Source organism: Aquarana catesbeiana, linkage group LG10, assembly GCF_042186555.1.
Source record: "Aquarana catesbeiana isolate 2022-GZ linkage group LG10, ASM4218655v1, whole genome shotgun sequence".
NCBI classification, from domain to species: Eukaryota; Metazoa; Chordata; class Amphibia; order Anura; family Ranidae; genus Aquarana; species Aquarana catesbeiana.
Window position 1 is genome coordinate 6,624,777 of NC_133333.1, and position 12,373 is coordinate 6,637,149.

General features: G+C 44.7%; 1 protein-coding gene across 1 annotated transcript in view; it reads right to left on the bottom strand.

The window, feature by feature from the left end:
- IGSF21 (immunoglobin superfamily member 21) overlaps positions 1 to 12,373 on the bottom strand; it is a gene marked incomplete in the record, with an annotated part of 572,073 nt that overhangs the window by 103,620 nt on the left and 456,080 nt on the right.

The following is a 12,373-nucleotide window of genomic DNA, read 5'->3' on the forward strand; positions in this document are numbered from 1 at the left end:
TCACAGAGCCATGGTGGCTGAAAACACATGTACATGTAAAGAGAAGCAATTATATAAAAAAAATAAATAAATCAGTAGTATAAATAGAATTCATCATATTTCAGTTTACTGTATTCAGATCAGTGAAAGAAGATTGCCAACTGGCTTCCAAGGTGGAGGGTGGGGGTGTTCTTAACCTTTTTGACTTCAGAGACCCCCCCAGTATGGATTGCCCTATATGTCTCCTGTACCCTTATCACCAGATTGGCAAAATCATCTTCACCAGTCCTATTGGGTACCAGTTTGACTTCACAAGATGTTAACAGCTTGGCTTTACGTTACATATGGATAGATATGGATCAGGGGACTCCAAACTTTCTGAACAAATGGCCAGTTTACTGTCATTCAGCCTTTGAGGGGGCCGGACTATAGCCAGTGTGAGACGAAAATGCCCTGGCATCAATAAGAGTTAAAAATGCCCCAACATTAGTAATCGTGGGAAGAATAATGCCCCATCATTAGTATCTATGGGAGCAATGGTGCCCCATAATTGGTATTAGTGGGAGGAATAGTGCCCCATCATTGGTGTCAGTGGGAGGAAGAGTGCCCCATCATTGGTATTAGTGGGAGGAATAGTGCCCCATCATTGGTGTCAGTGGGAGGAAGAGTGCCCCATCATTGGTATTAGTGGGAGAATAGTGCCCCATCAATGGTATCGGTGGGAGTATAGTGCTCCATCATTGGTATAAGTGGGAAAATAGTGTCCCATCATTGGTGTTAGTGGGAGAAATAGTGCCCCATCATTGGTATCGGTGGGAGGAATAGTGCCTCATCATTGGTATTGGTGGGAGGAATAGTGCCCCATCATTGGTGTCGGTGGGAGGAATAGTGGCCCATCATTGGTATCGGTGGGAGGAATAGTGACCCATCATTGGTATCGGTGGGAGGAATAGTGCCCCATCATTGGTGTCAGTGGGAGGAATAGTGACCCATCATTGGTATCAGTGGGAGGAATTGTGACCCATCATTGGTATCGTGGGGAGGAATAGTGCCTCATCATAGGTATCGGTGGGAGAATAGTGCCTTATCATTGGGGTCAGTGGGAGGAATAGTGCCCTATTGTTGGTGTCAGTGGGAGGAATAGTGCCCCATTGTTGGTATCAGTGGGAGGAATAGTGCCTTATCATTGGGGTCAGTGGGAGGAATAGTGCCATCGTTAGTACCAGAACTCCACCCGACACGTTTCATCCAATCTTTCATTATCAAGGGCCCCTTTAGTATTGACATCGGCCGTACTTCTGTAGCTAAACTTATCCGGCCCCAACAGGGAATGGGCCACTCAGCCATCTTGTTAAAAAAAAACAAAAAAAAAACAGGAATTGATATACATTAACAGTATCAGATGCTCACACAACCAATGCGGACACTGGCCATGCCCTGCACCCCGAGATCTAATGTAAGGCAACCAAATGAAAATAATAGAGCCCTTCAGCCCTTCTAATAATCCTCGGCTTTGGGGTCCTGTATTCCAGTGTTAAGGAGACCCAACCATAGAATGCTGCAAGAGAAGGAGCCACCCTAAAACCCTTTCGGTAGAGGTCGTGGCACCAGCTTCAAGAGGAGCACAGGCCGGGATTAAAAGAGAAGGAAGCTGCATACTCCACGATTAAATCAGCTGTTGAAAGTGCTTAAAAAAAAATGAAGGGTTTAAATCATTTTAAGTGTTGCTACAAAAAGGTGCCATCAAGTCATTGTGGAGCCCACCTGACCCTCCAACGTAGAAATACGAATACCAGTAAGTGTTGCATTTTCCCCACCCAATGGAGAACTTTAGCCCGACCCTCACACGTACCATTGAGTGACCATTGACCATTGAGTGACTCTCCGGCTCCGGCGTACGGTTCCTCCAGCAGGGTTCTGTTAGGATGACACTCTCAGCAAATGTCAAGCACAAGGTTTTTTTTTTTTTTTCCCGCGGCAGCCAGACCGCGCATAGAGCGAACTGGATAAAATGAGCTTGGAATGGCCCCGGCTCCCCTCCTCGGCGCACTCTATTAATTCAACACTTTCTTTAAACAAGAAGCACATTAACCTTAATGGTTTGTAAACGAATGAGACCAAACAGCCTGATCTGCATACAAACCTCATTAGAATGGGGATAATTCTACAGAGGATGGCCGGGAGGGGAGAGAGACCGCTGGCTCCGACACCACCATCGTAAAAATGCATCATTGCCTCATCCATCCTCATCGGCGGATAAGGGGGGGGGTTGAGCGCTCATGGGGATTGGCTGTGGCCCTTCGTTTCAGAAGAGCGGAGAGGCTTCGGTCCAGCAGGACCATTTGGTTGGAAAGCTCTGGTCTATGAGAAGACCACATCAGGGCATGCACACCAATAAAAAAACGGTGCCGGTCTATGCAACATTCCCAGGTTTAATAAATACAAAAAAAAAAGTTGCATTAGTTCTAGAAATTCCGGAACAGAAGACTTCAGACTCGTCATTACAGAAAGCTCCAGAGATACGAGGAGAATTCGAGAGACGCGACGCAAGAAGATGCTAAACTTTATTTCCTCAAGTATTGGTGAGGAGCAAAGTGCAACAACCTACGGCAATTCCATTTGGGTTTACCGAAGCCAAAATCGGTGCCAGGTATATTTTGATGAATTCACGGAGCTTTATTAACCCCTTCATGACCACCAGGGTCAAAACTAATTTTAAGGTCCAAGCCCAAATTTTGCATCTTTGGCCTGCGTTAGAAGAACTGTACATATCGTTGCAACTACTTAGTATATTCCAGGGGAATTCTACCGCATTTTTTTTAAGGACAAATTTGTTATTTCATTTGGTGGAAAATGGGAATGGATTGCTCCCGATTTTCTTTTAATATCAAAGGAAAACTGGTCCAAAAATATCATCAATTACCACGACCCAGCACCAAAAAAAAAAAAAAAAAAAAAACACCTGCAGTTTTAGGCATGTTTTTAATGGTGGTTTTCTCCTCTCAGGAGCCCAGTGCAGGGGTCTCCACAAACTTCATAACCACTTCAGCTCCGGAAGGTTTAGCCCCTTCATGATCAGGCCATTTTTTGTGATACGGCGCCGCGTTACTTTAACTGACAATTGCGCGGTCGTGCGACTCTGTACCCAAATAAAATTGATGTCCTTTTTTTCCCACATTTAGAGCATTTTGGTGGTATTTGATCACCTCTGCGTTTTTGTTTTTTTTTGTGATATAAATGAAAAAAGAGCGACAATTAAAAAAAAAAAAAAAAAAAAAAAAATATATATATATATATATATATATATATATATATATATATATATATATATATATTATAATAATAATAATAAAAAAAAATATAAATATTTTATTTATTATATATATATATATATATATATATTTTTTTTTTTAAATTGTCGCTCCTTTTTCATTTATTTATATATATATATATATATATATATATATATATATATATATATATATATATATAATATATATATATATATATAATATCTTACTTTCTGCTAAAAAACAAATACAATAAAAAAAATGTAAAAAATCCAATTTCTTCATAAATTTAGGCCTAGCATACATATTTTTGGTAAAAAAAAAAATCCAAATAAGTGTATATTGATTGGTTTGCGCAAAAGTTACAGCAACTACAAACTATGGTATAAATTTATGGAATTTTTTTTTTTTTTTTACTAGTAATGGCAGCGATCAGCAACTTATAGCGGGACTGCGACATTGCGACGGACAAATTGGACACTAAGTGACACTTTGTTGGGAACCAGTGACACCAATACAGTGATCAGTGCTAAAAATATACACTGTCACTGTACTAATGACACTGGCAGGGAAGGGGTTAACATCTAGGGGCGATCAAAGGGTTAAATGTGTTCCTAGGTGGTGCTTCCTAACAGTGTGTGTGTGGGGGGGGGGGTTAACTGCGGAAAGGCAGAGATCCATGTTTCTGTTTAGCAGAAACACAAGCTCACTGCCTTTCCTTGTCACAGAACGGTGATCTGCCTTGTTTACATAGGAAAATCGCTGTTCTGCCTGTGTCGCGAATGATCGCCGGTGGACATCGAGTCCGCCGGACCCGCTGATTTGCCCCTGCGGTGTGCAATCACAGCGGGAGCGGGTCGCTGACGGCACCTGTCCCAGACCCGGAAAAGCAGAATCACGTACAGGTACGTGATTCTGCCTGTAGAAGCCGCCGCCCAAGACCGTCTTACCGAGCGGGCACACCCGGGCACAGTCCAGGGGCCCCAGATGCGCATGGGGCCCCATCAGGGCCGATCGGATCTAGAGAAAAGCCATTGGCAGTGCTAGGATGGAATTTGTATACTGCAGCCCTCAAATGGTTGATCGGGAGCCGTTCTCCCAGTGATCACCCCGGAGGAAGAGGAGAGCCACGGGATCACCGAGCGGTATAGCACGCTGTTACAGCTAACATTGAAAATCGCCTCCGATCTGCTCGCCGTCACACACAGCCCCGCCTCCTCCTAACCCCGCGCCTGTGATAGACAGAATGCGGGTCCAATGCTGGGATGTGTTCTGTCTATCACAGGTGCGGGGTCAGGAGGAGGCGGGGCTGTGTGCAACGGCGAGTGGAGGCAATTTCATGTGAGCTGTAACAACGTGCTATTCGCACTCTGTGATCTCGTGGCTCTCCTCTTCCTCCAGTCATGATCCGGCCCACCCTCTCTCTTCCTCCGCCCTGGCGAGGCTGCAATGCTGGGAACAGTGAGTCTGCAATGGGGTCACAGTGAGGCTGCAATGGGGGCACAGTGAGGCTGCAATGGGGGCACAGTGAGGCTGCAATGGGGGCACAGTGAGGCTGCAATGCTGGGCACAGTGAGGCTGCAATGGGGGCACAGTGAGGCTGCAATGGGGGCACAGTGAGGCTGCAATGTTGGGCACAGTGAGGCTGCAATGGGGGCACAGTGAGGCTGCAATGTTGGGCACAGTGAGGCTGCAATGCTGTAGGGGCCCCAGTGCATTACTTTGCCCAGGGGCCCATGATGCTGTTAAGATGGCCCTACTGCCGCCCCGCAGTAAATGTATGTGGGGCAGTCGGGCAACAGGCGAAAACAAGGGGCTAGTTTTCGGTCCTTGAGACTTTAGGGGGGCCATTGGGAGAGGAATAGGTTCGGAGATCGGTGGGAAAAACCAATGCCCCATCTTTGGTGTCATTGGGATGAATTGTTCCCTGTCATTGGGCCCAATTGTTGGTGTCAATGAGAGGAATTGTGCCCCATCATTGGTGCCAGTGGGAGGAATTGTGCCCCATCATTGGTGTCATTGGGCCCAATTGTTGGCGTCAGTGGGAGCAATTGTGCCCCATCATTGGTGTCATTGGGCCCAATTGTTGGCGTCAGTGGGAGCAATTGTGCCCCTTAATTGGCATCAGTGGATAAAATAGTGCCCCAAAGGCCAGATAAAAGTAGGCAAAGGGCCGCATCTGGCCTCTGGACCACAGTTTGGAGACCACTGGCCTAGTGTGTATTTTTTTTTTTTACAGACTTGCCCTGTAGATACAATGCATCTTTTCCTCCCCTCCATATACAGCTCACTTACCCCCTACCTCCCTCCCCTCTCTAGACTGCAAGCTTCTACGTACACTTATTATCATTATTTATACTGCTTGATGTATAACAGTATACAGAACACTTTATATTCCACATTATCAGTGCTGCCCGTCCTCATTATATCTATTGGTACAACGCCACTTGAGCTGGTGGTGCTATATAAAGCAATAACTCCCATTTTCTATAGTTTATATACACCAGACCTCAGGAAACACACATTACACATCAGTGACCATGTTCAATCATGCAGATATATACAGAAGGTTCATAGAATGAAAGGTGACCCTGACCATACTTCTTCTCATGACAAGAGAACCTGAGAGCAACGCTAGAATCTGGAATAGACGTAGTACTGTGCATTGTATTCTACAGAGAATAGGATACTGAGAATTCCACTCTCATCCACAATAGGAGACATGACACTGTGCCATCACCTATAGAGCGAACAATAGGGGATTGGGAGAACCAAGGCTACCATATAGAAAGAGAAGTCACACGTTTGGCTTGATATACAAAGAACACACAGATACAGAATGCTGCGGTTGTATTTGCAGTGAGTGAATAACAGCCGATGTGACAACCCATGTCTGAGGAATGGCGGTATGATCAGGAGAAGCGAATTGTCTTCCTTTACATGACTGACTAGTGCCAATTGTGACGAGAAGCGACATCTATCCTATATTATACGTGTCACCGTCACAAAGCAAGGGAAAGTCACACACCGATGCCAAACGCAGGTCATGGTTGTCTACACAACCAACATTTACTGAAGGTTTGCAAGCTGTTAGCCCTTTTTTGACAATGTATCTATTTTTTGCTAAGTTAAAAGTAAAATGGAACATTTAAAAAAGCCAAGCTTTTTCCCACGTGTTACACTCCTCAATATGATACCAGGAACATACAAATTAAAGAAAAGGACTGCATACATTTTTGAATGCTGCTTAAAGGAGACCATATCCCTCATAGTGGATGTCCACCATGCCCTCGTTCCTTGTGGTGGATGTCCACCATGCCCTATTTCGACATGGTGGATTGTCCTTCGTGGTCTCTTTCCTCTTGTTGGATGTCCTCCATGGTCTCTTTCCTTGTGGTGGATGTCCTCCATGGTCTCTTTCCTCACAGTATATACCCTTAATGGCCTCTTTTCTCATAGTGGACATCCACCATATAATATCTCCTCATGGTGGACATCCTCCCTGCCCGGTTTCCTCTTACTAGACTAGATACCCTCTATGCTCTCTTTCATCACAGTGGGCATCCACCATGCTCTCTTTCCTCCTGTCCAATGGATGTCCCCCATGCCCTCTTTCCCCATGGTGGACGTCCCCATGCCCTCTTTCCTCATGGTGGACATTCTCTATGCCCTCTTTCATCATGGTGGATACCCTCTATGTCCTCTTTCCTTCCAATGGATGTCCCTCATGACCTCTTTCCTCATGGTGGATGTGCCCTATGCCCTTTTTCCTCATGGTGGATGTTCTGCATGCCCTCTTTCCTCACAGTAGATACCATCTATGTCCTCTTTCCTTCCAATGGACATCCCTCATGATCTCTTTACTCATGCTGGACATCCCCCATGCCCTCTTTCCTCATGGTGTACATCCCCATGCCCTCTTTCCTCATGGTGGACGTTCTCAATGCCCTCTCTCATCATTGTTGATACCCTCTATGTCCTCTTTCCCCATAGTGGACATCCACCATGCCCGGTTTCCTCCCGATAGATATTCCCCATGCCTGCCTTCTTCATGGTGAATGTTCTTAATGCCCTCCTTCCACACAGTAGATACCCTCTATGTCCTCTTTCCTCATAGTGGACATCCACCTTGCCTTGTTTCCTCCAGGTGGACATCCCCCATGACCTTCTTCATGGTGAATGTTCTTAATGCCCTCTTTTCTCACAGTAGATACCCTCTCTGTCCTCTTTCCTTCCAATGGACATCCCCCATGCCCTCTTACCTCATGCTGGATGTCCTCTATGATCCATTTTCCTCATAGTAGATACCCCCTATTCCCTCTTACCCCATACTGGACATCACCATGCCCTGTTTCCTCCCAATGGATGTTCTCCATACCCCTCATTACTTTAGTTTTTGATACAATATTACTATTTAATGCTAAATTCTGACGAGGTTCAGCCATTCTTAATAACCACATGCAGTGTTGAGAGTCTGAAAACTATACAGATTTCTGGCTAATCACGAATTTTGGAATGTTGATTGCCTGCTGAAGGAACGCTTTGTGCATTACCTCAGTTGGCTTTAAAAAACTGATCTTACTTTAAACATGTGACGAATGTGCTTTAAAATAGCTGGAAATATCAGAGTGAGAAATTGACACAATAAAACCCCTATAGATCACACTGGTTGCAAGCGATATTCCGATCCGCACAATGAAAAGTGAGTCGCTTCTGTCGGTAACAAACCCGAAGTGGGCCGTGGACACGTCTCATCCATGTTTGACTAATTGGGAGTTCAGAGCTATCTTGTCATTTAAATACCAGACTTACAAAGGTTATTCCGCGATTCCCTGGCTCATTGTCAGTTCGCTTAGCCTGGCCCGGCCCCCCGACACACATTAAGTGATGGAATTACTGCAACAATCATTTTCATGCTAACAGGTATAGATTCACTTTCCATTTGATAACAAAGCAATAAGTAATTGTCATGTTCTGCTAGCTCCAGGTAACACCATTATCATGCATTACAGTTTATGCAGCATTAACGGAACACGGCAGTCAGTGCAATTCAGGATCCACATTAGATTATCCATTCAAGGTCAAAGAATTTTCATAAGGTAATAGAGAACACTGTAGATTTATTCATCTTTCTAGTTATACATTATTAGAATTATTTAATAAGGCATTTCAAATCGCAGTGAATTGCATAGTGAAGGATCCTGCCCTTTTTTTTTTTCGATTATATGTCACCCTGTGCAAAATTTAGTATGGTTCCTCCAGAATATTTTGGATGAGGAGGGGAGCAGTAGAACCCCTGTCTGGTTTTTACTGCTAATTTCCTGTCCTTCTGACAACTAAATCGCCAGACAGGAAGTGAAGGGAAACCTGCAACAGGAAGATACATAGCAATAATAATCTAACCGGGGCCCCAGACTCCCTCTACTCTACTAAAGAAAAGCATTTTCATTCATGTATTGCTATTGGATGGTTACCCTCACTTCCTGCCCAGTAAAATATCAGCGAAACAGGAATTTAGGGGGAATTTCTTTAAAGAAGATTTGCAGGCATAGATATTTTTACTTAGTTACAGATTTGACCAATGTAACTATGTGTCAGGACCTGGACCACCTACTGGTGGCCCTGTGCTTCCAAGAGCGAAAGGTTGTAATGCTGGTATCCACCAGCAGGTGTCTCCCAGCAATCAGTTTCCACCTAATGCTGGCTGCTGGGAGGGTATTTACTTCCTCCTCTACTAGTGCCTCTCGCATTGTTCTTTTGCCTGCTCCTGCCCTGTACCCAGTTTTGCTTTCCGAGCCACTGCCAGATACTGTGTGCCATTTATCCTGACCTTGCTCTTGCTCTTGCCCTGCATTATGTAACCTGCTGCCTTAATCTTGCTCCCCTTGTTCCTGATTCCAGTTCTGGTTTCTCCCTTTCTTGCATCTCCGGTATTCCCTGTGATCTGTGTTCCTCATTTTGTATATATTGTATTATAATTAGGTATTTTGTCATGTGGTTCACTGTTCACTGGTATTTACAGGTTTGCTGCGTTTCCTCTTTAATGGCGTTTGGATGGATTTTGGTTTCACTGTAAATAAATCTTAGTTAAGGGCCAGTTCACACCATAGAAACGCAGTCCGGATTCGCTTCAGATGCTTTTGTGCATGCGCGTTTTTTAAGCGTTTTTGGTGCATTTTTGATGCAGTCCAGTGCATTCCCCCCCCCCCCCTTTTTTTTTCCCTTAACCTTAAATAAGAACATGGGTGTTCCAGTGCATTTTTGGGGCATTTAGGTGCGTTCCGGTACATTCCCGTGAGTTTTTTATGCTTTTTACAGCGTTCCAGTACAGTCCAGTGCGGGAAAAATGCAGTACGTTCTACTTTTTTTTCTGGAACTGGAACGCACTGGAACTGCAAGCACTGGTGTGAACTATGCCACTGAAAACCATATAACCTACTTTCTATGCGTTTTTGATGTAGAAAAAAAACACACTGGACTGCATGTGGTGTGAATTGGCCCTAAAGCATACACAGTCTGGTCTCAGTTTGTAAAGTGTAGCCACGCAGATCTGCCTATCCCTGCTGCTGATTCCTGACGTATCTATATACCTTATCAACACTTTTTTCAACATAGAGGAACCCTTGAAATAACTTTTTGGTCTCAAGGAACCCCTGCTAAAGAGGACTATATCTACAACTCGTGACACATTAGTGTGATAGTCGGTGGGAAGAATGCTCCTTACACTTGTGGTCAGTAGGAAGTACTACCCTCTTACAGATAGCTAAAAAGAGCAATGGTGTCAGTGGGAACTTATCTGAGAGGCAGAAACTGCTCATTGCTCAAGGAACCTCTGGAGGAACCCTAGTTGAGAAACCCTGCTCTAGAAGCTGGAAATCACTGTAGTAGACACCGCTACTCCAGTGATCTCCACTAACGTCCAGGTCCCAGGCCGAGCGGCTGCCCTGCTCCCTTGTGAGCAAAAGAGGTCACCAGGTTGGCATGGCGCCACTCAGAAATCACTTTGCCTTTTCTCAATGAAAGTGCTCTCTGATTGGATGAGGTAGAGAGGCGGGGTGGTGACGGGACCCGGTAGCTAGTGGAGATCACTGGAGTAGCAGTGCCTACTACAATGATTGACAACTTCTAGAGAGATCCCACCTGTATTGTAAATACATAGTTGGTCCAAGCTGGACCAATGTGACTAGGCATCAATATCCATTCCTGGAACTCTTCTTTGATGGCACCCCAGATAACTATTAAATGCTGAGGAAGGTTCTAAGCCTTCTCCACGACATCCTAATCGAAGAAAAAAGTTTTGGCTGGACACATACTTTAACAACAAGTAAAGCAGCCTCATACATGGGCTGTGGAATATAAAATCAGCACTATGATGTAGGGTTGCTATTACGAAATGGTGCCCAAATCACGCAGACTATGCTGCCAGTTTTTGTACCAACATACAGAAGAAAAGAACCGGCAGTGTTTAAAAGGGGGGTGCTTCCTCACTCTTGGTAAGACTCCCCTCAACATTTAAGGCTTGTTAAATGGTGGGGTGGCTGGAAGGTCCTATATAGGCCATTAAGGGTATACAGGAAAGAGACCATGGAAGGTCTATGTGAAGCCTTTCAATCCACCTTCATTCCCTACCGCCTTCTGCTTTCCCATTGTCGGATGTCAGTCTCAGCTGGAAGAGTGTGGAAGCAGCTGCTTGAATTTATCATAAGTGTTCTCTAAGAGAATAAAATGGGAAAATAAATTTAGCTTTGCATTCCTGCCACAAATTGAGGACCTGGGCAACCCAGACAGGTATCCATGACAAATATTCAGAAACTCAAATAACGGCAGTAACAGACTGGTTGTTCAGTACACGGTGCACATCCTCACTGCTCTTTGTAATGCCTTATTGAATAAGCCTGAATGTCTGATTTCTTGAAATCTAATCATTTTATGTTTCACATTCAGCATGATTTATATGACTCCCCAACGTTTTCCTGCCTGCAATAATGGCAATGAAATGCTGGTATAAGCAGGCAGACTTCAGGCAATACTCCTTGGGAAATCAATGCAAGTCTCTCCAGTAACAGACCAGTAAGTTATTCACCCCCCCCCTCCCTCCGACTTCACTGAGCATCACACGGCCTTCATAGGTGTCCTGAGAACAAGCCCAGGCGATGGAAAATTCACCATGAAAGAATCGCATTACCTGGAATCGCATTACTTTTTTTTTTAAAAAGTCCTCCGCAACAACCCAGTGACCTGACTAGCGTAATCAAGCAAGCAATGGCAGCGTTATATATGAAGTGACTTCCAGTGGTGACTTCATATAACCTCTCTTGGGGACTAGAATTCACACTTCCACCCAGATGGTGAAGCCATTACAGAGCCAAATGGTGGTCAATTTACACCTATGGATTATCTATAATGTAGAATAGATCATTGGGAAGTCCAGCCGCTGAACAGTAACACCTTGTTGTGGCTTTGGGGAGAGAGCGCAGACAGAAATTTCTACAAGAAAACACTTTACCATAGAACAGGGCTCTCCAAACTTTCTATACAAAGGGCCAGTTTTGTCCCCATTGTTGGTGTTAGTGTGAGGGATAGTACCCCCAAGGGTTGGATATGGGGAAACAAAGGGCTGCATCTGGCCCGCATTTTGGAGAAATTTTATATGTGATTGGTCAGTGTTTAATTATTTATTGGGTTCCTCTACAGCAGTGGTTTGCTGTAGAGGAACCCAATAAATAATTAAACACTGACCAGTCAAATATAACATTTCCTGGTGGCACTTGACCCTTAATAACACTGAAAAAGTGGGCAGGTCCTAATTGTGGACCTGTCGGTAGCGTGCGCTCCTAAACCAAGCAACTTGGCTCCATTAAACAGCCTAGTGTTGAGACATATGCTGGGTAATGGTTCTGGAACCCATAGTGATAAGTTCCATCCCTGCTCCGAGATGTAGAACACCACCTACCAACCCAGACCCACTGGCATTGGAATGAATGGTAGCCTTAGCCATGGTTAAGGGAGGGGCAGAGTGAAACACGTTGAGGACGGCCCCATTATTAAGCTCCGAGGGGTGAAGAGAAACGCATTAGGGACGTGGCCTGGCAGGATTCCAAGCT